Source organism: Schistocerca nitens, chromosome 9, assembly GCF_023898315.1.
Source record: "Schistocerca nitens isolate TAMUIC-IGC-003100 chromosome 9, iqSchNite1.1, whole genome shotgun sequence".
Taxonomy (NCBI): domain Eukaryota; kingdom Metazoa; phylum Arthropoda; class Insecta; order Orthoptera; family Acrididae; genus Schistocerca; species Schistocerca nitens.
The window spans coordinates 147,314,081-147,335,671 of NC_064622.1; the positions used below are offsets into that span (position 1 = coordinate 147,314,081).

At 53.3% G+C, this 21,591-nt stretch overlaps 53 non-coding genes across 53 annotated transcripts; 26 read left to right on the forward strand and 27 right to left on the reverse strand.

Annotated features, from left to right (window-relative positions):
• Window positions 1-3,568: 3,568 nt before the first annotated feature.
• Trnar-acg (transfer RNA arginine (anticodon ACG)) lies at window positions 3,569-3,641 on the reverse strand. The gene has a single exon. It is a non-coding gene; the product is annotated as a tRNA-Arg (tRNA).
• Window positions 3,642-4,084: 443 nt separating this feature from the next.
• Trnai-uau (transfer RNA isoleucine (anticodon UAU)) lies at window positions 4,085-4,176 on the forward strand. The gene is given in 2 exon segments: window positions 4,085-4,122; window positions 4,141-4,176. It is a non-coding gene; the product is annotated as a tRNA-Ile (tRNA).
• A 111-nt stretch (window positions 4,177-4,287) lies between these two features.
• Trnad-guc (transfer RNA aspartic acid (anticodon GUC)) lies at window positions 4,288-4,359 on the forward strand. Its single transcript has one exon. It is a non-coding gene; the product is annotated as a tRNA-Asp (tRNA).
• A 233-nt stretch (window positions 4,360-4,592) lies between these two features.
• On the reverse strand, window positions 4,593-4,664 carry Trnam-cau (transfer RNA methionine (anticodon CAU)). Its single transcript has one exon. It is a non-coding gene; the product is annotated as a tRNA-Met (tRNA).
• A 283-nt stretch (window positions 4,665-4,947) lies between these two features.
• Window positions 4,948-5,020, reverse strand: Trnar-acg (transfer RNA arginine (anticodon ACG)). The gene has a single exon. It is a non-coding gene; the product is annotated as a tRNA-Arg (tRNA).
• Window positions 5,021-5,463: 443 nt separating this feature from the next.
• Trnai-uau (transfer RNA isoleucine (anticodon UAU)) lies at window positions 5,464-5,555 on the forward strand. The gene is given in 2 exon segments: window positions 5,464-5,501; window positions 5,520-5,555. It is a non-coding gene; the product is annotated as a tRNA-Ile (tRNA).
• A 111-nt stretch (window positions 5,556-5,666) lies between these two features.
• Trnad-guc (transfer RNA aspartic acid (anticodon GUC)) lies at window positions 5,667-5,738 on the forward strand. Its single transcript has one exon. It is a non-coding gene; the product is annotated as a tRNA-Asp (tRNA).
• Window positions 5,739-5,971: 233 nt separating this feature from the next.
• Trnam-cau (transfer RNA methionine (anticodon CAU)) lies at window positions 5,972-6,043 on the reverse strand. The gene has a single exon. It is a non-coding gene; the product is annotated as a tRNA-Met (tRNA).
• A 273-nt stretch (window positions 6,044-6,316) lies between these two features.
• Trnar-acg (transfer RNA arginine (anticodon ACG)) lies at window positions 6,317-6,389 on the reverse strand. Its single transcript has one exon. It is a non-coding gene; the product is annotated as a tRNA-Arg (tRNA).
• Window positions 6,390-6,832: 443 nt separating this feature from the next.
• Trnai-uau (transfer RNA isoleucine (anticodon UAU)) lies at window positions 6,833-6,924 on the forward strand. Its single transcript is given in 2 exon segments — window positions 6,833-6,870; window positions 6,889-6,924. It is a non-coding gene; the product is annotated as a tRNA-Ile (tRNA).
• A 111-nt stretch (window positions 6,925-7,035) lies between these two features.
• On the forward strand, window positions 7,036-7,107 carry Trnad-guc (transfer RNA aspartic acid (anticodon GUC)). Its single transcript has one exon. It is a non-coding gene; the product is annotated as a tRNA-Asp (tRNA).
• A 233-nt stretch (window positions 7,108-7,340) lies between these two features.
• On the reverse strand, window positions 7,341-7,412 carry Trnam-cau (transfer RNA methionine (anticodon CAU)). The gene has a single exon. It is a non-coding gene; the product is annotated as a tRNA-Met (tRNA).
• A 273-nt stretch (window positions 7,413-7,685) lies between these two features.
• Window positions 7,686-7,758, reverse strand: Trnar-acg (transfer RNA arginine (anticodon ACG)). Its single transcript has one exon. It is a non-coding gene; the product is annotated as a tRNA-Arg (tRNA).
• A 443-nt stretch (window positions 7,759-8,201) lies between these two features.
• Window positions 8,202-8,293, forward strand: Trnai-uau (transfer RNA isoleucine (anticodon UAU)). The gene is given in 2 exon segments: window positions 8,202-8,239; window positions 8,258-8,293. It is a non-coding gene; the product is annotated as a tRNA-Ile (tRNA).
• A 111-nt stretch (window positions 8,294-8,404) lies between these two features.
• Window positions 8,405-8,476, forward strand: Trnad-guc (transfer RNA aspartic acid (anticodon GUC)). Its single transcript has one exon. It is a non-coding gene; the product is annotated as a tRNA-Asp (tRNA).
• Window positions 8,477-8,709: 233 nt separating this feature from the next.
• Trnam-cau (transfer RNA methionine (anticodon CAU)) lies at window positions 8,710-8,781 on the reverse strand. The gene has a single exon. It is a non-coding gene; the product is annotated as a tRNA-Met (tRNA).
• Window positions 8,782-9,064: 283 nt separating this feature from the next.
• Trnar-acg (transfer RNA arginine (anticodon ACG)) lies at window positions 9,065-9,137 on the reverse strand. Its single transcript has one exon. It is a non-coding gene; the product is annotated as a tRNA-Arg (tRNA).
• Window positions 9,138-9,580: 443 nt separating this feature from the next.
• On the forward strand, window positions 9,581-9,672 carry Trnai-uau (transfer RNA isoleucine (anticodon UAU)). Its single transcript is given in 2 exon segments — window positions 9,581-9,618; window positions 9,637-9,672. It is a non-coding gene; the product is annotated as a tRNA-Ile (tRNA).
• A 111-nt stretch (window positions 9,673-9,783) lies between these two features.
• Trnad-guc (transfer RNA aspartic acid (anticodon GUC)) lies at window positions 9,784-9,855 on the forward strand. Its single transcript has one exon. It is a non-coding gene; the product is annotated as a tRNA-Asp (tRNA).
• Window positions 9,856-10,088: 233 nt separating this feature from the next.
• Window positions 10,089-10,160, reverse strand: Trnam-cau (transfer RNA methionine (anticodon CAU)). The gene has a single exon. It is a non-coding gene; the product is annotated as a tRNA-Met (tRNA).
• Window positions 10,161-10,443: 283 nt separating this feature from the next.
• Window positions 10,444-10,516, reverse strand: Trnar-acg (transfer RNA arginine (anticodon ACG)). The gene has a single exon. It is a non-coding gene; the product is annotated as a tRNA-Arg (tRNA).
• Window positions 10,517-10,959: 443 nt separating this feature from the next.
• Window positions 10,960-11,051, forward strand: Trnai-uau (transfer RNA isoleucine (anticodon UAU)). Its single transcript is given in 2 exon segments — window positions 10,960-10,997; window positions 11,016-11,051. It is a non-coding gene; the product is annotated as a tRNA-Ile (tRNA).
• A 111-nt stretch (window positions 11,052-11,162) lies between these two features.
• On the forward strand, window positions 11,163-11,234 carry Trnad-guc (transfer RNA aspartic acid (anticodon GUC)). The gene has a single exon. It is a non-coding gene; the product is annotated as a tRNA-Asp (tRNA).
• Window positions 11,235-11,467: 233 nt separating this feature from the next.
• On the reverse strand, window positions 11,468-11,539 carry Trnam-cau (transfer RNA methionine (anticodon CAU)). Its single transcript has one exon. It is a non-coding gene; the product is annotated as a tRNA-Met (tRNA).
• A 283-nt stretch (window positions 11,540-11,822) lies between these two features.
• Window positions 11,823-11,895, reverse strand: Trnar-acg (transfer RNA arginine (anticodon ACG)). Its single transcript has one exon. It is a non-coding gene; the product is annotated as a tRNA-Arg (tRNA).
• A 443-nt stretch (window positions 11,896-12,338) lies between these two features.
• Trnai-uau (transfer RNA isoleucine (anticodon UAU)) lies at window positions 12,339-12,430 on the forward strand. Its single transcript is given in 2 exon segments — window positions 12,339-12,376; window positions 12,395-12,430. It is a non-coding gene; the product is annotated as a tRNA-Ile (tRNA).
• A 111-nt stretch (window positions 12,431-12,541) lies between these two features.
• On the forward strand, window positions 12,542-12,613 carry Trnad-guc (transfer RNA aspartic acid (anticodon GUC)). The gene has a single exon. It is a non-coding gene; the product is annotated as a tRNA-Asp (tRNA).
• Window positions 12,614-12,846: 233 nt separating this feature from the next.
• On the reverse strand, window positions 12,847-12,918 carry Trnam-cau (transfer RNA methionine (anticodon CAU)). The gene has a single exon. It is a non-coding gene; the product is annotated as a tRNA-Met (tRNA).
• A 283-nt stretch (window positions 12,919-13,201) lies between these two features.
• Window positions 13,202-13,274, reverse strand: Trnar-acg (transfer RNA arginine (anticodon ACG)). The gene has a single exon. It is a non-coding gene; the product is annotated as a tRNA-Arg (tRNA).
• A 443-nt stretch (window positions 13,275-13,717) lies between these two features.
• Trnai-uau (transfer RNA isoleucine (anticodon UAU)) lies at window positions 13,718-13,809 on the forward strand. Its single transcript is given in 2 exon segments — window positions 13,718-13,755; window positions 13,774-13,809. It is a non-coding gene; the product is annotated as a tRNA-Ile (tRNA).
• A 111-nt stretch (window positions 13,810-13,920) lies between these two features.
• On the forward strand, window positions 13,921-13,992 carry Trnad-guc (transfer RNA aspartic acid (anticodon GUC)). Its single transcript has one exon. It is a non-coding gene; the product is annotated as a tRNA-Asp (tRNA).
• A 233-nt stretch (window positions 13,993-14,225) lies between these two features.
• Trnam-cau (transfer RNA methionine (anticodon CAU)) lies at window positions 14,226-14,297 on the reverse strand. The gene has a single exon. It is a non-coding gene; the product is annotated as a tRNA-Met (tRNA).
• A 283-nt stretch (window positions 14,298-14,580) lies between these two features.
• On the reverse strand, window positions 14,581-14,653 carry Trnar-acg (transfer RNA arginine (anticodon ACG)). The gene has a single exon. It is a non-coding gene; the product is annotated as a tRNA-Arg (tRNA).
• Window positions 14,654-15,096: 443 nt separating this feature from the next.
• Window positions 15,097-15,188, forward strand: Trnai-uau (transfer RNA isoleucine (anticodon UAU)). The gene is given in 2 exon segments: window positions 15,097-15,134; window positions 15,153-15,188. It is a non-coding gene; the product is annotated as a tRNA-Ile (tRNA).
• A 111-nt stretch (window positions 15,189-15,299) lies between these two features.
• Trnad-guc (transfer RNA aspartic acid (anticodon GUC)) lies at window positions 15,300-15,371 on the forward strand. The gene has a single exon. It is a non-coding gene; the product is annotated as a tRNA-Asp (tRNA).
• A 233-nt stretch (window positions 15,372-15,604) lies between these two features.
• Window positions 15,605-15,676, reverse strand: Trnam-cau (transfer RNA methionine (anticodon CAU)). The gene has a single exon. It is a non-coding gene; the product is annotated as a tRNA-Met (tRNA).
• A 283-nt stretch (window positions 15,677-15,959) lies between these two features.
• Window positions 15,960-16,032, reverse strand: Trnar-acg (transfer RNA arginine (anticodon ACG)). Its single transcript has one exon. It is a non-coding gene; the product is annotated as a tRNA-Arg (tRNA).
• A 443-nt stretch (window positions 16,033-16,475) lies between these two features.
• Trnai-uau (transfer RNA isoleucine (anticodon UAU)) lies at window positions 16,476-16,567 on the forward strand. The gene is given in 2 exon segments: window positions 16,476-16,513; window positions 16,532-16,567. It is a non-coding gene; the product is annotated as a tRNA-Ile (tRNA).
• Window positions 16,568-16,678: 111 nt separating this feature from the next.
• Trnad-guc (transfer RNA aspartic acid (anticodon GUC)) lies at window positions 16,679-16,750 on the forward strand. The gene has a single exon. It is a non-coding gene; the product is annotated as a tRNA-Asp (tRNA).
• A 233-nt stretch (window positions 16,751-16,983) lies between these two features.
• Trnam-cau (transfer RNA methionine (anticodon CAU)) lies at window positions 16,984-17,055 on the reverse strand. The gene has a single exon. It is a non-coding gene; the product is annotated as a tRNA-Met (tRNA).
• A 283-nt stretch (window positions 17,056-17,338) lies between these two features.
• Trnar-acg (transfer RNA arginine (anticodon ACG)) lies at window positions 17,339-17,411 on the reverse strand. Its single transcript has one exon. It is a non-coding gene; the product is annotated as a tRNA-Arg (tRNA).
• A 443-nt stretch (window positions 17,412-17,854) lies between these two features.
• On the forward strand, window positions 17,855-17,946 carry Trnai-uau (transfer RNA isoleucine (anticodon UAU)). Its single transcript is given in 2 exon segments — window positions 17,855-17,892; window positions 17,911-17,946. It is a non-coding gene; the product is annotated as a tRNA-Ile (tRNA).
• Window positions 17,947-18,057: 111 nt separating this feature from the next.
• On the forward strand, window positions 18,058-18,129 carry Trnad-guc (transfer RNA aspartic acid (anticodon GUC)). Its single transcript has one exon. It is a non-coding gene; the product is annotated as a tRNA-Asp (tRNA).
• Window positions 18,130-18,362: 233 nt separating this feature from the next.
• On the reverse strand, window positions 18,363-18,434 carry Trnam-cau (transfer RNA methionine (anticodon CAU)). The gene has a single exon. It is a non-coding gene; the product is annotated as a tRNA-Met (tRNA).
• A 283-nt stretch (window positions 18,435-18,717) lies between these two features.
• On the reverse strand, window positions 18,718-18,790 carry Trnar-acg (transfer RNA arginine (anticodon ACG)). The gene has a single exon. It is a non-coding gene; the product is annotated as a tRNA-Arg (tRNA).
• A 443-nt stretch (window positions 18,791-19,233) lies between these two features.
• Window positions 19,234-19,325, forward strand: Trnai-uau (transfer RNA isoleucine (anticodon UAU)). The gene is given in 2 exon segments: window positions 19,234-19,271; window positions 19,290-19,325. It is a non-coding gene; the product is annotated as a tRNA-Ile (tRNA).
• Window positions 19,326-19,436: 111 nt separating this feature from the next.
• On the forward strand, window positions 19,437-19,508 carry Trnad-guc (transfer RNA aspartic acid (anticodon GUC)). Its single transcript has one exon. It is a non-coding gene; the product is annotated as a tRNA-Asp (tRNA).
• A 233-nt stretch (window positions 19,509-19,741) lies between these two features.
• Trnam-cau (transfer RNA methionine (anticodon CAU)) lies at window positions 19,742-19,813 on the reverse strand. Its single transcript has one exon. It is a non-coding gene; the product is annotated as a tRNA-Met (tRNA).
• A 283-nt stretch (window positions 19,814-20,096) lies between these two features.
• Trnar-acg (transfer RNA arginine (anticodon ACG)) lies at window positions 20,097-20,169 on the reverse strand. Its single transcript has one exon. It is a non-coding gene; the product is annotated as a tRNA-Arg (tRNA).
• A 443-nt stretch (window positions 20,170-20,612) lies between these two features.
• Trnai-uau (transfer RNA isoleucine (anticodon UAU)) lies at window positions 20,613-20,704 on the forward strand. The gene is given in 2 exon segments: window positions 20,613-20,650; window positions 20,669-20,704. It is a non-coding gene; the product is annotated as a tRNA-Ile (tRNA).
• Window positions 20,705-20,815: 111 nt separating this feature from the next.
• Window positions 20,816-20,887, forward strand: Trnad-guc (transfer RNA aspartic acid (anticodon GUC)). The gene has a single exon. It is a non-coding gene; the product is annotated as a tRNA-Asp (tRNA).
• Window positions 20,888-21,120: 233 nt separating this feature from the next.
• On the reverse strand, window positions 21,121-21,192 carry Trnam-cau (transfer RNA methionine (anticodon CAU)). The gene has a single exon. It is a non-coding gene; the product is annotated as a tRNA-Met (tRNA).
• A 283-nt stretch (window positions 21,193-21,475) lies between these two features.
• Window positions 21,476-21,548, reverse strand: Trnar-acg (transfer RNA arginine (anticodon ACG)). The gene has a single exon. It is a non-coding gene; the product is annotated as a tRNA-Arg (tRNA).
• Window positions 21,549-21,591: the final 43 nt, after the last annotated feature.

The following is a 21,591-nucleotide window of genomic DNA, read 5'->3' on the forward strand; positions in this document are numbered from 1 at the left end:
GCAAAAGTTTTATAATCAAAATTTAGTAAAGTGATCGGACGATAATGATCAAGATTTTTCCGGTGTTTACGTTTGGGAACCAAGACAATCCTGCCTTCCTTGAGGTCTGCCGGCAAGGGAGTCCCGCGCATCACTTCGTTGAGGACTGATGTAAAGGCTTGTCCAATGAGAGGCCAGAAGCGCACATAGAATTCTTTCGGCAGCCCATCAGGGCCGGGGGATTTTTGTGATGGGGAACCAGTGATCAGGTCCAGGACGTCATCCGCATCAAAATCTTGCAATATCGCGCAGTTATCGGCGTGCGTGACTTCTGAAGGTGGAGTACAGAAAGCCACAGTGTCAGCATTCCCACGGGTAGCACATTGCGAGTACAGGTGAGTAAAATATTCGGCAACGGCGCGAAGGATATCCCTCTGATGAGTGAGGAGGACCCCATCAGCGGTCTCAAGTTCCTCAATAAACGTTCTCTGGCGGTTCGCACGGTGCTTTATAAGGTGGTACAGGGACGTGACTTCGTCGTCCTGGAGCGACTTAGTTTGAGCTTTGGTCTGCAGCCCCGCAAGTTGTGTACGCTTTATGGCTAGTAGTTTGGCCTTGATTTTCTTGATCCCTTCCAAGTTCGTATTCGTTACGGTTACTTGCGTATACAACTCCCGCAATACCGTCTGGTAAAAATCGATGGTTCGTTTGGTATCCTGGGCTCGTTGCCAGCCATAATTTTTCAGAGATTGTCTCATCCTCCGTTTGACTACCTCATTCCACCAGGCGATATTGGTAGCGTACCTACAACGTCGCTTGAGACAGTCCGTCCACGTCGCATGAATAACATCTTGTATGTAATTATCCGTCAGGAGAGAAACATTGAGGCTCCATTGATTCCGGAAGCGGTGAGTCCGTTGTCTGTCTAAACTGATTGTTACGGAAAGGGCACAATGGTCTGAAAAGCTAGCTGGAATGACATCCGTGTCGAGAACACGATGGCAGATATTCTCCGTGACGTACAACCGATCAAGGCGGCTGCATGCCGTCGAAGTAAAGTACGTAAATTTAACCTTAGTGGGGTTCTTGAGTTCCCATGCATCCTGCATTCGCAGATGACGTACCAGAACATGCAATTCCCGACAGTAATTGAAGTTCGGAGACTGATCTTTTCGATGGAGGACACAATTGAAGTCGCCACTAAGTATGAATTGTGATGGGTTCCGTCGCAACAAATAGATGATGTCTTCTTTGAAAAATTTGGCTCTGTCGGATTTGCGAGTTGAACCAGACGGTGCGTAGATGTTCACTATGGTGACGTCAAAAATTTGACATGCAATACCTCTACCACACTCGAGTATTTCAATACTTCGAACAGGGATGCCCTCGCGGAATAAAATGGCTGTGCCTGTGCTCGTGTCTTTCGTTACATTTGCTATCGTATGAAAACCAGGGACGGTGAGACTTAATATAGACACTTCCTGTAGGAGTACAACATCGGCTTCAGAGTCGTAGATAAACTGTCGCAACAACGCTGTTTTCAAAGCTGACGTGATCTTGTTAATATTAAGAGACAGAAATTTATATGCCTGGGTCGTGCCCATCGAAGGAGGAAGGAAGCTGCATTGTATTAGCGGCCCAGTCCATCGCACTGTCAGACTGCGAATTCACAGTGCCAGGTTCGCGTCCAGATTCCGCGGCTCCTTTGTTCGGAGTCTTTCTTCGGGCTGCGGTGACATTTGGTTTGGGTTTAGTCTTCCGTCGTCCACCAGTCGGGAGTTCCATGGCAGAAGGTGGGGTGGGCGGATCATGACTGAAATCGGTAGTCGGAGTGCCGGCTTCCTCCACTGTAGCGAACTCGTGCGAAATCGTGGCGGCGGAAAGCAAGGTGTGTTTGTTTGTATCCACACGGTCTGTTGGTAAACAGTCTTCCGATCCCTCAGGTTGGTCGTGTTCAGTGACGGGCAGGTTGGTGTTTACAACGGTCGCCGGACCAACGTCCTCGTCGGGTGTCTGTAGAGCCGACATCGGACGGTCGTCCTCTTGTCGTGCATCCAAGTCGTGTTGTGGCGGGCCGGCCGGCGGCGTCACAACAGTCAGCTGTAAACACTGGTCGGCACTGGTGTTGACCGACGCCGCCGGGGAAGCAGCGGCGTCGGAGCCCTCATCTATGCTGTCCACGGCAAGGGTTTCCTGCGAGGGAGGGTTCGCGTCCGTGACAGATATCTGGTCGTTAGCCGACAACTCTTCATCAGTTCCACTATCGTCACAGGTACGGCGTCGTTTGTTACCGACTGATAACGTTGTGCTAACAGCAAGTGGAAGCTTCTCGCTCTTTTGTGCTAAAGGCGGGAAGGACTCGTTGCTAAGATCAGGTTCAACGGCCTCCGAGGTACTGGGTTGCAAAGTTGTCTCCCCCAATGTCTGATGTTGGGTCATAATATCAGCTAGTGTCAATCTCTGGCGTTTTTGTAAGGAGTTTTTAAGCACGAAAACACGCCGAGGACAATCACTGCGTAAATGACCGCTCTCGTTACAAATATAACAAGTTTCTACTTGCCCACTATAAACGACATGTGCTTTATAACCACAGACCACGATATTCGAGGGAATATTAACTTTAATGCTCATATCGACAGAACGAACCCCACTGTAGCATTGCAATTTGTGTTGGCTAGACCATTTTTCCATTCTGATTTGTCGAATATCACCGTATTTTGCAAGAGCATCCTTCAAAAGGTAATTGTCAACTTCTGGCGGCAAATTGAATACCCGAACCTGTTTATATTCTACATCGGCATTGGTAATTATCACGGTACTCACCGACTGGTCTCGATGATGGAATTCCGCCTTTCCTCCAGTTTTCTGCAAGATTTTCTCCAGTTGTAACGGAGTGAGGAACTTGACAAAGAAACAGTAATCCGCCATATCATAGTACGCTGTGTGAACCTGGTCGGAAGTTATCCCAATTATATCCACAATCCACTCATGAATTTCCAGGGAGCTTGGTTGCACACGACGCGTTGCCTTGTCAAACTCAAAACATAACGTATTCTTTCGGGGAACCGATTTAGCCATAACTGTAACGATAAGCGGCCGAAACCGCTAGTAAGAAAAACAAGACGACGAGAATAGACAAAAACTCAAAATTTCACGAGAAAACGCACAATCACAGTCACAAGAAACGATGAAAACACGGCTTGCGGCGCTACGACGGTACGGAAGTTGAGGCACGTCCGATCGCTGTCGCGGCTCAAGCGGGACTGTATTTATGGGCCCAGCACGCTTCCACTGCGCCACTCTGCTGCGTGGAGCCGTCCGCGCTCTTCGGTGCGTGACATGGGACACTTGGAAAGCGTTGTCTGCGTCGGTTTCCCGCGCCTACCGTTTAATTAAGTGCGTAACATCTCTCAGCTTGACTTGTCTCGACTTTGCTCGACTGACGCTACGCTGACGCTTGCACGAAGCGATATTTACCGCAATCGTCTCGAGATGCAGCTGCGAGATGCTCAGGATTAACATTGCACTCCACGAAGGTGGAGACATTCGAATCCACTGCCTAGCTACGCGCCCGCAACTAACAAAATGCCGACCCTGCCAGGATTCGAACCTGGAATCTTCTGATCCGTAGTCAGACGCGTTATCCGTTGCGCCACAGGGCCACTGTTTGCGTTTTTTACCACGAGGCGGGTGCACATCGCAAAGCAACGTGTTCTCCGTGGCTCGGCAACTGCATGTCGTCCACTGACAACGGCGGCGCGGCCACTCTGGTCTTGCGCACTCTGCAGGGAGCTGCCAAGGAAGGCATCTCTCCTCCAGCTGCTCGGTCACGGTGCGCCTGCACGGCTTAGAGCTTGCCACACATCTGCCCTCGCTGTTGGACAGGTAGCAGAAGGCAAGGCGCGCGTTTTTCTGCATTTTTTTCGGCGAGGACAAGCGGTTGATATGCTTGTAAGTGTAGCATATGAAGCAAGAATCGAATGAGGCAGTCGTAGACAGGTGCTAAATTCGCAGTATGGCCGCAGGTGACGATCTTATGACGGGTGTGCAGCCACAACAGGTTGGCAGCAAAGTGAGTATCGCTAACTGAAAGCTCTCTGCTGTAGCCCCAGTGGCGCAATTGGTTAGCGCACGGTACTTATAAGGCAGTAGCCGTGAGCAATGCCGGGGTTGTGAGTTCGAGCCTCACCTGGGGCATACTTTTATTTCGTAGCAGCTGACTCTGAAAGCATCGGGACGCGAGAGTTGAGATGTATCACCTGCTTGAGAAAGATAAGTGTGCGTGCATTATAGTCACCGATCGCGTGTTCCTCGGTAGTATAGTGGTTAGTATCCCCGCCTGTCACGCGGGAGACCGGGGTTCGATTCCCCGCCGGGGAGGTGCGATTTTTATATCGCGAAAGTTGCACGCGTGGCCCCAAAGGACATTAACGTTGCGATCAAGGAATGTAGTTACTGCAAAATCGTAAGAAAGTCTGCGTCTTAGGAAGTGTTTCTCGCATTCTTCACACGACGTCGTCGTTCCACGACTTACAGGGGTTGCTGTTGACGCTGAATCAGCTCACCCCAGGCTTAATGATCGAGCTCGAGGCACCCAAGAAAAAGAATAATTTTAGCAGAGCGTGGTTTCGATCCACGGACCTCTGGGTTATGGGCCCAGCACGCTTCCACTGCGCCACTCTGCTGCGTGGAGCCGTCCGCGCTCTTCGGTGCGTGACATGGGACACTTGGAAAGCGTTGTCTGCGTCGGTTTCCCGCGCCTACCGTTTAATTAAGTGCGTAACATCTCTCAGCTTGACTTGTCTCGACTTTGCTCGACTGACGCTACGCTGACGCTTGCACGAAGCGATATTTACCGCAATCGTCTCGAGATGCAGCTGCGAGATGCTCAGGATTAACATTGCACTCCACGAAGGTGGAGACATTCGAATCCACTGCCTAGCTACGCGCCCGCAACTAACAAAATGCCGACCCTGCCAGGATTCGAACCTGGAATCTTCTGATCCGTAGTCAGACGCGTTATCCGTTGCGCCACAGGGCCACTGTTTGCGTTTTTTACCACGAGGCGGGTACACATCGCAAAGCAACGTGTTCTCCGTGGCTCGGCAACTGCATGTCGTCCACTGACAACGGCGGCGCGGCCACTCTGGTCTTGCGCACTCTGCAGGGAGCTGCCAAGGAAGGCATCTCTCCTCCAGCTGCTCGGCCACGGTGCGCCTGCACGGCTTAGAGCTTGCCACACATCTGCCCTCGCTGTTGGACAGGTAGCAGAAGGCAAGGCGCGCGTTTTTCTGCATTTTTTTCGGCGAGGACAAGCGGTTGATATGCTTGTAAGTGTAGCATATGAAGCAAGAATCGAATGAGGCAGTCGTAGACAGGTGCTAAATTCGCAGTATGGCCGCAGGTGACGATCTTATGACGGGTGTGCAGCCACAACAGGTTGGCAGCAAAGTGAGTATCGCTAACTGAAAGCTCTCTGCTGTAGCCCCAGTGGCGCAATTGGTTAGCGCACGGTACTTATAAGGCAGTAGCCGTGAGCAATGCCGGGGTTGTGAGTTCGAGCCTCACCTGGGGCATACTTTTATTTCGTAGCAGCTGACTCTGAAAGCATCGGGACGCGAGAGTTGAGATGTATCACCTGCTTGAGAAAGATAAGTGTGCGTGCATTATAGTCACCGATCGCGTGTTCCTCGGTAGTATAGTGGTTAGTATCCCCGCCTGTCACGCGGGAGACCGGGGTTCGATTCCCCGCCGGGGAGGTGCGATTTTTATATCGCGAAAGTTGCACGCGTGGCCCCAAAGGACATTAACGTTGCGATCAAGGAATGTAGTTACTGCAAAATCGTAAGAAAGTCTGCGTCTTAGGAAGTGTTTCTCGCATTCTTCACACGACGTCGTCGTTCCACGACTTACAGGGGTTGCTGTTGACGCTGAATCAGCTCACCCCAGGCTTAATGATCGAGCTCGAGGCACCCAAGAAAAAGAATAATTTTAGCAGAGCGTGGTTTCGATCCACGGACCTCTGGGTTATGGGCCCAGCACGCTTCCACTGCGCCACTCTGCTGCGTGGAGCCGTCCGCGCTCTTCGGTGCGTGACATGGGACACTTGGAAAGCGTTGTCTGCGTCGGTTTCCCGCGCCTACCGTTTAATTAAGTGCGTAACATCTCTCAGCTTGACTTGTCTCGACTGACGCTACGCTGACGCTTGCACGAAGCGATATTTACCGCAATCGTCTCGAGATGCAGCTGCGAGATGCTCAGGATTAACATTGCACTCCACGAAGGTGGAGACATTCGAATCCACTGCCTAGCTACGCGCCCGCAACTAACAAAATGCCGACCCTGCCAGGATTCGAACCTGGAATCTTCTGATCCGTAGTCAGACGCGTTATCCGTTGCGCCACAGGGCCACTGTTTGCGTTTTTTACCACGAGGCGGGTGCACATCGCAAAGCAACGTGTTCTCCGTGGCTCGGCAACTGCATGTCGTCCACTGACAACGGCGGCGCGGCCACTCTGGTCTTGCGCACTCTGCAGGGAGCTGCCAAGGAAGGCATCTCTCCTCCAGCTGCTCGGCCACGGTGCGCCTGCACGGCTTAGAGCTTTCCACACATCTGCCCTCGCTGTTGGACAGGTAGCAGAAGGCAAGGCGCGCGTTTTTCTGCATTTTTTTCGGCGAGGACAAGCGGTTGATATGCTTGTAAGTGTAGCATATGAAGCAAGAATCGAATGAGGCAGTCGTAGACAGGTGCTAAATTCGCAGTATGGCCGCAGGTGACGATCTTATGACGGGTGTGCAGCCACAACAGGTTGGCAGCAAAGTGAGTATCGCTAACTGAAAGCTCTCTGCTGTAGCCCCAGTGGCGCAATTGGTTAGCGCACGGTACTTATAAGGCAGTAGCCGTGAGCAATGCCGGGGTTGTGAGTTCGAGCCTCACCTGGGGCATACTTTTATTTCGTAGCAGCTGACTCTGAAAGCATCGGGACGCGAGAGTTGAGATGTATCACCTGCTTGAGAAACATAAGTGTGCGTGCATTATAGTCACCGATCGCGTGTTCCTCGGTAGTATAGTGGTTAGTATCCCCGCCTGTCACGCGGGAGACCGGGGTTCGATTCCCCGCCGGGGAGGTGCGATTTTTATATCGCGAAAGTTGCACGCGTGGCCCCAAAGGACATTAACGTTGCGATCAAGGAATGTAGTTACTGCAAAATCGTAAGAAAGTCTGCGTCTTAGGAAGTGTTTCTCGCATTCTTCACACGACGTCGTCGTTCCACGACTTACAGGGGTTGCTGTTGACGCTGAATCAGCTCACCCCAGGCTTAATGATCGAGCTCGAGGCACCCAAGAAAAAGAATAATTTTAGCAGAGCGTGGTTTCGATCCACGGACCTCTGGGTTATGGGCCCAGCACGCTTCCACTGCGCCACTCTGCTGCGTGGAGCCGTCCGCGCTCTTCGGTGCGTGACATGGGACACTTGGAAAGCGTTGTCTGCGTCGGTTTCCCGCGCCTACCGTTTAATTAAGTGCGTAACATCTCTCAGCTTGACTTGTCTCGACTGACGCTACGCTGACGCTTGCACGAAGCGATATTTACCGCAATCGTCTCGAGATGCAGCTGCGAGATGCTCAGGATTAACATTGCACTCCACGAAGGTGGAGACATTCGAATCCACTGCCTAGCTACGCGCCCGCAACTAACAAAATGCCGACCCTGCCAGGATTCGAACCTGGAATCTTCTGATCCGTAGTCAGACGCGTTATCCGTTGCGCCACAGGGCCACTGTTTGCGTTTTTTACCACGAGGCGGGTGCACATCGCAAAGCAACGTGTTCTCCGTGGCTCGGCAACTGCATGTCGTCCACTGACAACGGCGGCGCGGCCACTCTGGTCTTGCGCACTCTGCAGGGAGCTGCCAAGGAAGGCATCTCTCCTCCAGCTGCTCGGCCACGGTGCGCCTGCACGGCTTAGAGCTTGCCACACATCTGCCCTCGCTGTTGGACAGGTAGCAGAAGGCAAGGCGCGCGTTTTTCTGCATTTTTTTCGGCGAGGACAAGCGGTTGATATGCTTGTAAGTGTAGCATATGAAGCAAGAATCGAATGAGGCAGTCGTAGACAGGTGCTAAATTCGCAGTATGGCCGCAGGTGACGATCTTATGACGGGTGTGCAGCCACAACAGGTTGGCAGCAAAGTGAGTATCGCTAACTGAAAGCTCTCTGCTGTAGCCCCAGTGGCGCAATTGGTTAGCGCACGGTACTTATAAGGCAGTAGCCGTGAGCAATGCCGGGGTTGTGAGTTCGAGCCTCACCTGGGGCATACTTTTATTTCGTAGCAGCTGACTCTGAAAGCATCGGGACGCGAGAGTTGAGATGTATCACCTGCTTGAGAAAGATAAGTGTGCGTGCATTATAGTCACCGATCGCGTGTTCCTCGGTAGTATAGTGGTTAGTATCCCCGCCTGTCACGCGGGAGACCGGGGTTCGATTCCCCGCCGGGGAGGTGCGATTTTTATATCGCGAAAGTTGCACGCGTGGCCCCAAAGGACATTAACGTTGCGATCAAGGAATGTAGTTACTGCAAAAGCGTAAGAAAGTCTGCGTCTTAGGAAGTGTTTCTCGCATTCTTCACACGACGTCGTCGTTCCACGACTTACAGGGGTTGCTGTTGACGCTGAATCAGCTCACCCCAGGCTTAATGATCGAGCTCGAGGCACCCAAGAAAAAGAATAATTTTAGCAGAGCGTGGTTTCGATCCACGGACCTCTGGGTTATGGGCCCAGCACGCTTCCACTGCGCCACTCTGCTGCGTGGAGCCGTCCGCGCTCTTCGGTGCGTGACATGGGACACTTGGAAAGCGTTGTCTGCGTCGGTTTCCCGCGCCTACCGTTTAATTAAGTGCGTAACATCTCTCAGCTTGACTTGTCTCGACTTTGCTCGACTGACGCTACGCTGACGCTTGCACGAAGCGATATTTACCGCAATCGTCTCGAGATGCAGCTGCGAGATGCTCAGGATTAACATTGCACTCCACGAAGGTGGAGACATTCGAATCCACTGCCTAGCTACGCGCCCGCAACTAACAAAATGCCGACCCTGCCAGGATTCGAACCTGGAATCTTCTGATCCGTAGTCAGACGCGTTATCCGTTGCGCCACAGGGCCACTGTTTGCGTTTTTTACCACGAGGCGGGTGCACATCGCAAAGCAACGTGTTCTCCGTGGCTCGGCAACTGCATGTCGTCCACTGACAACGGCGGCGCGGCCACTCTGGTCTTGCGCACTCTGCAGGGAGCTGCCAAGGAAGGCATCTCTCCTCCAGCTGCTCGGCCACGGTGCGCCTGCACGGCTTAGAGCTTGCCACACATCTGCCCTCGCTGTTGGACAGGTAGCAGAAGGCAAGGCGCGCGTTTTTCTGCATTTTTTTCGGCGAGGACAAGCGGTTGATATGCTTGTAAGTGTAGCATATGAAGCAAGAATCGAATGAGGCAGTCGTAGACAGGTGCTAAATTCGCAGTATGGCCGCAGGTGACGATCTTATGACGGGTGTGCAGCCACAACAGGTTGGCAGCAAAGTGAGTATCGCTAACTGAAAGCTCTCTGCTGTAGCCCCAGTGGCGCAATTGGTTAGCGCACGGTACTTATAAGGCAGTAGCCGTGAGCAATGCCGGGGTTGTGAGTTCGAGCCTCACCTGGGGCATACTTTTATTTCGTAGCAGCTGACTCTGAAAGCATCGGGACGCGAGAGTTGAGATGTATCACCTGCTTGAGAAAGATAAGTGTGCGTGCATTATAGTCACCGATCGCGTGTTCCTCGGTAGTATAGTGGTTAGTATCCCCGCCTGTCACGCGGGAGACCGGGGTTCGATTCCCCGCCGGGGAGGTGCGATTTTTATATCGCGAAAGTTGCACGCGTGGCCCCAAAGGACATTAACGTTGCGATCAAGGAATGTAGTTACTGCAAAAGCGTAAGAAAGTCTGCGTCTTAGGAAGTGTTTCTCGCATTCTTCACACGACGTCGTCGTTCCACGACTTACAGGGGTTGCTGTTGACGCTGAATCAGCTCACCCCAGGCTTAATGATCGAGCTCGAGGCACCCAAGAAAAAGAATAATTTTAGCAGAGCGTGGTTTCGATCCACGGACCTCTGGGTTATGGGCCCAGCACGCTTCCACTGCGCCACTCTGCTGCGTGGAGCCGTCCGCGCTCTTCGGTGCGTGACATGGGACACTTGGAAAGCGTTGTCTGCGTCGGTTTCCCGCGCCTACCGTTTAATTAAGTGCGTAACATCTCTCAGCTTGACTTGTCTCGACTTTGCTCGACTGACGCTACGCTGACGCTTGCACGAAGCGATATTTACCGCAATCGTCTCGAGATGCAGCTGCGAGATGCTCAGGATTAACATTGCACTCCACGAAGGTGGAGACATTCGAATCCACTGCCTAGCTACGCGCCCGCAACTAACAAAATGCCGACCCTGCCAGGATTCGAACCTGGAATCTTCTGATCCGTAGTCAGACGCGTTATCCGTTGCGCCACAGGGCCACTGTTTGCGTTTTTTACCACGAGGCGGGTGCACATCGCAAAGCAACGTGTTCTCCGTGGCTCGGCAACTGCATGTCGTCCACTGACAACGGCGGCGCGGCCACTCTGGTCTTGCGCACTCTGCAGGGAGCTGCCAAGGAAGGCATCTCTCCTCCAGCTGCTCGGCCACGGTGCGCCTGCACGGCTTAGAGCTTGCCACACATCTGCCCTCGCTGTTGGACAGGTAGCAGAAGGCAAGGCGCGCGTTTTTCTGCATTTTTTTCGGCGAGGACAAGCGGTTGATATGCTTGTAAGTGTAGCATATGAAGCAAGAATCGAATGAGGCAGTCGTAGACAGGTGCTAAATTCGCGGTATGGCCGCAGGTGACGATCTTATGACGGGTGTGCAGCCACAACAGGTTGGCAGCAAAGTGAGTATCGCTAACTGAAAGCTCTCTGCTGTAGCCCCAGTGGCGCAATTGGTTAGCGCACGGTACTTATAAGGCAGTAGCCGTGAGCAATGCCGGGGTTGTGAGTTCGAGCCTCACCTGGGGCATACTTTTATTTCGTAGCAGCTGACTCTGAAAGCATCGGGACGCGAGAGTTGAGATGTATCACCTGCTTGAGAAACATAAGTGTGCGTGCATTATAATGACCGATCGCGTGTTCCTCGGTAGTATAGTGATTAGTATCCCCGCCTGTCACGCGGGAGACCGGGGTTCGATTCCCCGCCGGGGAGGTGCGATTTTTATATCGCGAAAGTTGCACGCGTGGCCCCAAAGGACATTAACGTTGCGATCAAGGAATGTAGTTACTGCAAAATCGTAAGAAAGTCTGCGTCTTAGGAAGTGTTTCTCGCATTCATCACACGACGTCGTCGTTCCACGACTTACAGGGGTTGCTGTTGACGCTGAATCAGCTCACCCCAGGCTTAATGATCGAGCTCGAGGCACCCAAGAAAAAGAATAATTTTAGCAGAGCGTGGTTTCGATCCACGGACCTCTGGGTTATGGGCCCAGCACGCTTCCACTGCGCCACTCTGCTGCGTGGAGCCGTCCGCGCTCTTCGGTGCGTGACATGGGACACTTGGAAAGCGTTGTCTGCGTCGGTTTCCCGCGCCTACCGTTTAATTAAGTGCGTAACATCTCTCAGCTTGACTTGTCTCGACTTTGCTCGACTGACGCTACGCTGACGCTTGCACGAAGCGATATTTACCGCAATCGTCTCGAGATGCAGCTGCGAGATGCTCAGGATTAACATTGCACTCCACGAAGGTGGAGACATTCGAATCCACTGCCTAGCTACGCGCCCGCAACTAACAAAATGCCGACCCTGCCAGGATTCGAACCTGGAATCTTCTGATCCGTAGTCAGACGCGTTATCCGTTGCGCCACAGGGCCACTGTTTGCGTTTTTTACCACGAGGCGGGTGCACATCGCAAAGCAACGTGTTCTCCGTGGCTCGGCAACTGCATGTCGTCCACTGACAACGGCGGCGCGGCCACTCTGGTCTTGCGCACTCTGCAGGGAGCTGCCAAGGAAGGCATCTCTCCTCCAGCTGCTCGGCCACGGTGCGCCTGCACGGCTTAGAGCTTGCCACACATCTGCCCTCGCTGTTGGACAGGTAGCAGAAGGCAAGGCGCGCGTTTTTCTGCATTTTTTTCGGCGAGGACAAGCGGTTGATATGCTTGTAAGTGTAGCATATGAAGCAAGAATCGAATGAGGCAGTCGTAGACAGGTGCTAAATTCGCAGTATGGCCGCAGGTGACGATCTTATGACGGGTGTGCAGCCACAACAGGTTGGCAGCAAAGTGAGTATCGCTAACTGAAAGCTCTCTGCTGTAGCCCCAGTGGCGCAATTGGTTAGCGCACGGTACTTATAAGGCAGTAGCCGTGAGCAATGCCGGGGTTGTGAGTTCGAGCCTCACCTGGGGCATACTTTTATTTCGTAGCAGCTGACTCTGAAAGCATCGGGACGCGAGAGTTGAGATGTATCACCTGCTTGAGAAAGATAAGTGTGCGTGCATTATAGTCACCGATCGCGTGTTCCTCGGTAGTATAGTGGTTAGTATCCCCGCCTGTCACGCGGGAGACCGGGGTTCGATTCCCCGCCGGGGAGGTGCGATTTTTATATCGCGAAAGTTGCACGCGTGGCCCCAAAGGACATTAACGTTGCGATCAAGGAATGTAGTTACTGCAAAATCGTAAGAAAGTCTGCGTCTTAGGAAGTGTTTCTCGCATTCTTCACACGACGTCGTCGTTCCACGACTTACAGGGGTTGCTGTTGACGCTGAATCAGCTCACCCCAGGCTTAATGATCGAGCTCGAGGCACCCAAGAAAAAGAATAATTTTAGCAGAGCGTGGTTTCGATCCACGGACCTCTGGGTTATGGGCCCAGCACGCTTCCACTGCGCCACTCTGCTGCGTGGAGCCGGCCGCGCTCTTCGGTGCGTGACATGGGACACTTGGAAAGCGTTGTCTGCGTCGGTTTCCCGCGCCTACCGTTTAATTAAGTGCGTAACATCTCTCAGCTTGACTTGTCTCGACTTTGCTCGACTGACGCTACGCTGACGCTTGCACGAAGCGATATTTACCGCAATCGTCTCGAGATGCAGCTGCGAGATGCTCAGGATTAACATTGCACTCCACGAAGGTGGAGACATTCGAATCCACTGCCTAGCTACGCGCCCGCAACTAACAAAATGCCGACCCTGCCAGGATTCGAACCTGGAATCTTCTGATCCGTAGTCAGACGCGTTATCCGTTGCGCCACAGGGCCACTGTTTGCGTTTTTTACCACGAGGCGGGTGCACATCGCAAAGCAACGTGTTCTCCGTGGCTCGGCAACTGCATGTCGTCCACTGACAACGGCGGCGCGGCCACTCTGGTCTTGCGCACTCTGCAGGGAGCTGCCAAGGAAGGCATCTCTCCTCCAGCTGCTCGGCCACGGTGCGCCTGCACGGCTTAGAGCTTGCCACACATCTGCCCTCGCTGTTGGACAGGTAGCAGAAGGCAAGGCGCGCGTTTTTCTGCATTTTTTTCGGCGAGGACAAGCGGTTGATATGCTTGTAAGTGTAGCATATGAAGCAAGAATCGAATGAGGCAGTCGTAGACAGGTGCTAAATTCGCAGTATGGCCGCAGGTGACGATCTTATGACGGGTGTGCAGCCACAACAGGTTGGCAGCAAAGTGAGTATCGCTAACTGAAAGCTCTCTGCTGTAGCCCCAGTGGCGCAATTGGTTAGCGCACGGTACTTATAAGGCAGTAGCCGTGAGCAATGCCGGGGTTGTGAGTTCGAGCCTCACCTGGGGCATACTTTTATTTCGTAGCAGCTGACTCTGAAAGCATCGGGACGCGAGAGTTGAGATGTATCACCTGCTTGAGAAAGATAAGTGTGCGTGCATTATAGTCACCGATCGCGTGTTCCTCGGTAGTATAGTGGTTAGTATCCCCGCCTGTCACGCGGGAGACCGGGGTTCGATTCCCCGCCGGGGAGGTGCGATTTTTATATCGCGAAAGTTGCACGCGTGGCCCCAAAGGACATTAACGTTGCGATCAAGGAATGTAGTTACTGCAAAATCGTAAGAAAGTCTGCGTCTTAGGAAGTGTTTCTCGCATTCTTCACACGACGTCGTCGTTCCACGACTTACAGGGGTTGCTGTTGACGCTGAATCAGCTCACCCCAGGCTTAATGATCGAGCTCGAGGCACCCAAGAAAAAGAATAATTTTAGCAGAGCGTGGTTTCGATCCACGGACCTCTGGGTTATGGGCCCAGCACGCTTCCACTGCGCCACTCTGCTGCGTGGAGCCGTCCGCGCTCTTCGGTGCGTGACATGGGACACTTGGAAAGCGTTGTCTGCGTCGGTTTCCCGCGCCTACCGTTTAATTAAGTGCGTAACATCTCTCAGCTTGACTTGTCTCGACTTTGCTCGACTGACGCTACGCTGACGCTTGCACGAAGCGATATTTACCGCAATCGTCTCGAGATGCAGCTGCGAGATGCTCAGGATTAACATTGCACTCCACGAAGGTGGAGACATTCGAATCCACTGCCTAGCTACGCGCCCGCAACTAACAAAATGCCGACCCTGCCAGGATTCGAACCTGGAATCTTCTGATCCGTAGTCAGACGCGTTATCCGTTGCGCCACAGGGCCACTGTTTGCGTTTTTTACCACGAGGCGGGTGCACATCGCAAAGCAACGTGTTCTCCGTGGCTCGGCAACTGCATGTCGTCCACTGACAACGGCGGCGCGGCCACTCTGGTCTTGCGCACTCTGCAGGGAGCTGCCAAGGAAGGCATCTCTCCTCCAGCTGCTCGGCCACGGTGCGCCTGCACGGCTTAGAGCTTGCCACACATCTGCCCTCGCTGTTGGACAGGTAGCAGAAGGCAAGGCGCGCGTTTTTCTGCATTTTTTTCGGCGAGGACAAGCGGTTGATATGCTTGTAAGTGTAGCATATGAAGCAAGAATCGAATGAGGCAGTCGTAGACAGGTGCTAAATTCGCAGTATGGCCGCAGGTGACGATCTTATGACGGGTGTGCAGCCACAACAGGTTGGCAGCAAAGTGAGTATCGCTAACTGAAAGCTCTCTGCTGTAGCCCCAGTGGCGCAATTGGTTAGCGCACGGTACTTATAAGGCAGTAGCCGTGAGCAATGCCGGGGTTGTGAGTTCGAGCCTCACCTGGGGCATACTTTTATTTCGTAGCAGCTGACTCTGAAAGCATCGGGACGCGAGAGTTGAGATGTATCACCTGCTTGAGAAAGATAAGTGTGCGTGCATTATAGTCACCGATCGCGTGTTCCTCGGTAGTATAGTGGTTAGTATCCCCGCCTGTCACGCGGGAGACCGGGGTTCGATTCCCCGCCGGGGAGGTGCGATTTTTATATCGCGAAAGTTGCACGCGTGGCCCCAAAGGACATTAACGTTGCGATCAAGGAATGTAGTTACTGCAAAATCGTAAGAAAGTCTGCGTCTTAGGAAGTGTTTCTCGCATTCTTCACACGACGTCGTCGTTCCACGACTTACAGGGGTTGCTGTTGACGCTGAATCAGCTCACCCCAGGCTTAATGATCGAGCTCGAGGCACCCAAGAAAAAGAATAATTTTAGCAGAGCGTGGTTTCGATCCACGGACCTCTGGGTTATGGGCCCAGCACGCTTCCACTGCGCCACTCTGCTGCGTGGAGCCGTCCGCGCTCTTCGGTGCGTGACATGGGACACTTGGAAAGCGTTGTCTGCGTCGGTTTCCCGCGCCTACCGTTTAATTAAGTGCGTAACATCTCTCAGCTTGACTTGTCTCGACTTTGCTCGACTGACGCTACGCTGACGCTTGCACGAAGCGATATTTACCGCAATCGTCTCGAGATGCAGCTGCGAGATGCTCAGGACTAACATTGCACTCCACGAAGGTGGAGACATTCGAATCCACTGCCTAGCTACGCGCCCGCAACTAACAAAATGCCGACCCTGCCAGGATTCGAACCTGGAATCTTCTGATCCGTAGTCAGACGCGTTATCCGTTGCGCCACAGGGCCACTGTTTGCGTTTTTTACCACGAGGCGGGTGCACATCGCAAAGCAACGTGTTCTCCGTGGCTCGGCAACTGCATGTCGTCCACTGACAACGGCGGCGCGGCCACTCTGGTCTTGCGCACTCTGCAGGGAGCTGCCAAGGAAGGCATCTCTCCTCCAGCTGCTCGGCCACGGTGCGCCTGCACGGCTTAGAGCTTGCCACACATCTGCCCTCGCTGTTGGACAGGTAGCAGAAGGCAAGGCGCGCGTTTTTCTGCATTTTTTTCGGCGAGGACAAGCGGTTGATATGCTTGTAAGTGTAGCATATGAAGCAAGAATCGAATGAGGCAGTCGTAGACAGGTGCTAAATTCGCAGTATGGCCGCAGGTGACGATCTTATGACGGGTGTGCAGCCACAACAGGTTGGCAGCAAAGTGAGTATCGCTAACTGAAAGCTCTCTGCTGTAGCCCCAGTGGCGCAATTGGTTAGCGCACGGTACTTATAAGGCAGTAGCCGTGAGCAATGCCGGGGTTGTGAGTTCGAGCCTCACCTGGGGCATACTTTTATTTCGTAGCAGCTGACTCTGAAAGCATCGGGACGCGAGAGTTGAGATGTATCACCTGCTTGAGAAAGATAAGTGTGCGTGCATTATAGTCACCGATCGCGTGTTCCTCGGTAGTATAGTGGTTAGTATCCCCGCCTGTCACGCGGGAGACCGGGGTTCGATTCCCCGCCGGGGAGGTGCGATTTTTATATCGCGAAAGTTGCACGCGTGGCCCCAAAGGACATTAACGTTGCGATCAAGGAATGTAGTTACTGCAAAATCGTAAGAAAGTCTGCGTCTTAGGAAGTGTTTCTCGCATTCTTCACACGACGTCGTCGTTCCACGACTTACAGGGGTTGCTGTTGACGCTGAATCAGCTCACCCCAGGCTTAATGATCGAGCTCGAGGCACCCAAGAAAAAGAATAATTTTAGCAGAGCGTGGTTTCGATCCACGGACCTCTGGGTTATGGGCCCAGCACGCTTCCACTGCGCCACTCTGCTGCGTGGAGCCGTCCGCGCTCTTCGGTGCGTGACATGGGACACTTGGAAAGCGTTGTCTGCGTCGGTTTCCCGCGCCTACCGTTTAATTAAGTGCGTAACATCTCTCAGCTTGACTTGTCTCGACTTTGCTCGACTGACGCTACGCTGACGCTTGCACGAAGCGATATTTACCGCAATCGTCTCGAGATGCAGCTGCGAGATGCTCAGGATTAACATTGCACTCCACGAAGGTGGAGACATTCGAATCCACTGCCTAGCTACGCGCCCGCAACTAACAAAATGCCGACCCTGCCAGGATTCGAACCTGGAATCTTCTGATCCGTAGTCAGACGCGTTATCCGTTGCGCCACAGGGCCACTGTTTGCGTTTTTTACCACGAGGCGGGTGCACATCGCAAAGCAACGTGTTCTCCGTGGCTCGGCAACTGCATGTCGTCCACTGACAACGGCGGCGCGGCCACTCTGGTCTTGCGCACTCTGCAGGGAGCTGCCAAGGAAGGCATCTCTCCTCCAGCTGCTCGGCCACGGTGCGCCTGCACGGCTTAGAGCTTGCCACACATCTGCCCTCGCTGTTGGACAGGTAGCAGAAGGCAAGGCGCGCGTTTTTCTGCATTTTTTTCGGCGAGGACAAGCGGTTGATATGCTTGTAAGTGTAGCATATGAAGCAAGAATCGAATGAGGCAGTCGTAGACAGGTGCTAAATTCGCAGTATGGCCGCAGGTGACGATCTTATGACGGGTGTGCAGCCACAACAGGTTGGCAGCAAAGTGAGTATCGCTAACTGAAAGCTCTCTGCTGTAGCCCCAGTGGCGCAATTGGTTAGCGCACGGTACTTATAAGGCAGTAGCCGTGAGCAATGCCGGGGTTGTGAGTTCGAGCCTCACCTGGGGCATACTTTTATTTCGTAGCAGCTGACTCTGAAAGCATCGGGACGCGAGAGTTGAGATGTATCACCTGCTTGAGAAAGATAAGTGTGCGTGCATTATAGTCACCGATCGCGTGTTCCTCGGTAGTATAGTGGTTAGTATCCCCGCCTGTCACGCGGGAGACCGGGGTTCGATTCCCCGCCGGGGAGGTGCGATTTTTATATCGCGAAAGTTGCACGCGTGGCCCCAAAGGACATTAACGTTGCGATCAAGGAATGTAGTTACTGCAAAATCGTAAGAAAGTCTGCGTCTTAGGAAGTGTTTCTCGCATTCTTCACACGACGTCGTCGTTCCACGACTTACAGGGGTTGCTGTTGACGCTGAATCAGCTCACCCCAGGCTTAATGATCGAGCTCGAGGCACCCAAGAAAAAGAATAATTTTAGCAGAGCGTGGTTTCGATCCACGGACCTCTGGGTTATGGGCCCAGCACGCTTCCACTGCGCCACTCTGCTGCGTGGAGCCGTCCGCGCTCTTCGGTGCGTGACATGGGACACTTGGAAAGCGTTGTCTGCGTCGGTTTCCCGCGCCTACCGTTTAATTAAGTGCGTAACATCTCTCAGCTTGACTTGTCTCGACTTTGCTCGACTGACGCTACGCTGACGCTTGCACGAAGCGATATTTACCGCAATCGTCTCGAGATGCAGCTGCGAGATGCTCAGGATTAACATTGCACTCCACGAAGGTGGAGACATTCGAATCCACTGCCTAGCTACGCGCCCGCAACTAACAAAATGCCGACCCTGCCAGGATTCGAACCTGGAATCTTCTGATCCGTAGTCAGACGCGTTATCCGTTGCGCCACAGGGCCACTGTTTGCGTTTTTTACCACGAGGCGGGTGCACATCGCAAAGCAACGTGTTCTCCGTGGCTCGGCAACTGCATGTCGTCCACTGACAACGGCGGCGCGGCCACTCTGGTCTTGCGCACTCTGCAGGGAGCTGCCAAGGAAGGCATCTCTCCTCCAGCTGCTCGGCCACGGTGCGCCTGCACGGCTTAGAGCTTGCCACACATCTGCCCTCGCTGTTGGACAGGTAGCAGAAGGCAAGGCGCGCGTTTTTCTGCATTTTTTTCGGCGAGGACAAGCGGTTGATATGCTTGTAAGTGTAGCATATGAAGCAAGAATCGAATGAGGCAGTCGTAGACAGGTGCTAAATTCGCAGTATGGCCGCAGGTGACGATCTTATGACGGGTGTGCAGCCACAACAGGTTGGCAGCAAAGTGAGTATCGCTAACTGAAAGCTCTCTGCTGTAGCCCCAGTGGCGCAATTGGTTAGCGCACGGTACTTATAAGGCAGTAGCCGTGAGCAATGCCGGGGTTGTGAGTTCGAGCCTCACCTGGGGCATACTTTTATTTCGTAGCAGCTGACTCTGAAAGCATCGGGACGCGAGAGTTGAGATGTATCACCTGCTTGAGAAAGATAAGTGTGCGTGCATTATAGTCACCGATCGCGTGTTCCTCGGTAGTATAGTGGTTAGTATCCCCGCCTGTCACGCGGGAGACCGGGGTTCGATTCCCCGCCGGGGAGGTGCGATTTTTATATCGCGAAAGTTGCACGCGTGGCCCCAAAGGACATTAACGTTGCGATCAAGGAATGTAGTTACTGCAAAATCGTAAGAAAGTCTGCGTCTTAGGAAGTGTTTCTCGCATTCTTCACACGACGTCGTCGTTCCACGACTTACAGGGGTTGCTGTTGACGCTGAATCAGCTCACCCCAGGCTTAATGATCGAGCTCGAGGCACCCAAGAAAAAGAATAATTTTAGCAGAGCGTGGTTTCGATCCACGGACCTCTGGGTTATGGGCCCAGCACGCTTCCACTGCGCCACTCTGCTGCGTGGAGCCGTCCGCGCTCTTCGGTGCGTGACATGGGACACTTGGAAAGCGTTGTCTGCGTCGGTTTCCCGCGCCTACCGTTTAATTAAGTGCGTAACATCTCTCAGCTTGACTTGTCTCGACTTTGCTCGACTGACGCTACGCTGACGCTTGCACGAAGCGATATTTACCGCAATCGTCTCGAGATGCAGCTGCGAGATGCTCAGGACTAACATTGCACTCCACGAAGGTGGAGACATTCGAATCCACTGCCTAGCTACGCGCCCGCAACTAACAAAATGCCGACCCTGCCAGGATTCGAACCTGGAATCTTCTGATCCGTAGTCAGACGCGTTATCCGTTGCGCCACAGGGCCACTGTTTGCGTTTTTTACCACGAGGCGGGTGCACATCGCAAAGCAACGTGTTCTCCGTGGCTCGGCAACTGCATGTCGTCCACTGACAACGGCGGCGCGGCCACTCTGGTCTTGCGCACTCTGCAGGGAGCTGCCAAGGAAGGCATCTCTCCTCCAGCTGCTCGGCCACGGTGCGCCTGCACGGCTTAGAGCTTGCCACACATCTGCCCTCGCTGTTGGACAGGTAGCAGAAGGCAAGGCGCGCGTTTTTCTGCATTTTTTTCGGCGAGGACAAGCGGTTGATATGCTTGTAAGTGTAGCATATGAAGCAAGAATCGAATGAGGCAGTCGTAGACAGGTGCTAAATTCGCAGTATGGCCGCAGGTGACGATCTTATGACGGGTGTGCAGCCACAACAGGTTGGCAGCAAAGTGAGTATCGCTAACTGAAAGCTCTCTGCTGTAGCCCCAGTGGCGCAATTGGTTAGCGCACGGTACTTATAAGGCAGTAGCCGTGAGCAATGCCGGGGTTGTGAGTTCGAGCCTCACCTGGGGCATACTTTTATTTCGTAGCAGCTGACTCTGAAAGCATCGGGACGCGAGAGTTGAGATGTATCACCTGCTTGAGAAAGATAAGTGTGCGTGCATTATAGTCACCGATCGCGTGTTCCTCGGTAGTATAGTGGTTAGTATCCCCGCCTGTCACGCGGGAGACCGGGGTTCGATTCCCCGCCGGGGAGGTGCGATTTTTATATCGCGAAAGTTGCACGCGTGGCCCCAAAGGACATTAACGTTGCGATCAAGGAATGTAGTTACTGCAAAATCGTAAGAAAGTCTGCGTCTTAGGAAGTGTTTCTCGCATTCTTCACACGACGTCGTCGTTCCACGACTTACAGGGGTTGCTGTTGACGCTGAATCAGCTCACCCCAGGCTTAATGATCGAGCTCGAGGCACCCAAGAAAAAGAATAATTTTAGCAGAGCGTGGTTTCGATCCACGGACCTCTGGGTTATGGGCCCAGCACGCTTCCACTGCGCCACTCTGCTGCGTGGAGCCGTCCGCGCTCTTCGGTGCGTGACATGGGACACTTGGAAAGCGTTGTCTGCGTCGGTTTCCCGCGCCTACCGTTTAATTAAGTGCGTAACATCTCTCAGCTTGACTTGTCTCGACTTTGCTCGACTGACGCTACGCTGACGCTTGCACGAAGCGATATTTACCGCAATCGTCTCGAGATGCAGCTGCGAGATGCTCAGGATTAACATTGCACTCCACGAAGGTGGAGACATTCGAATCCACTGCCTAGCTACGCGCCCGCAACTAACAAAATGCCGACCCTGCCAGGATTCGAACCTGGAATCTTCTGATCCGTAGTCAGACGCGTTATCCGTTGCGCCACAGGGCCACTGTTTGCGTTTTTTACCACGAGGCGGGTGCACATCGCAAAG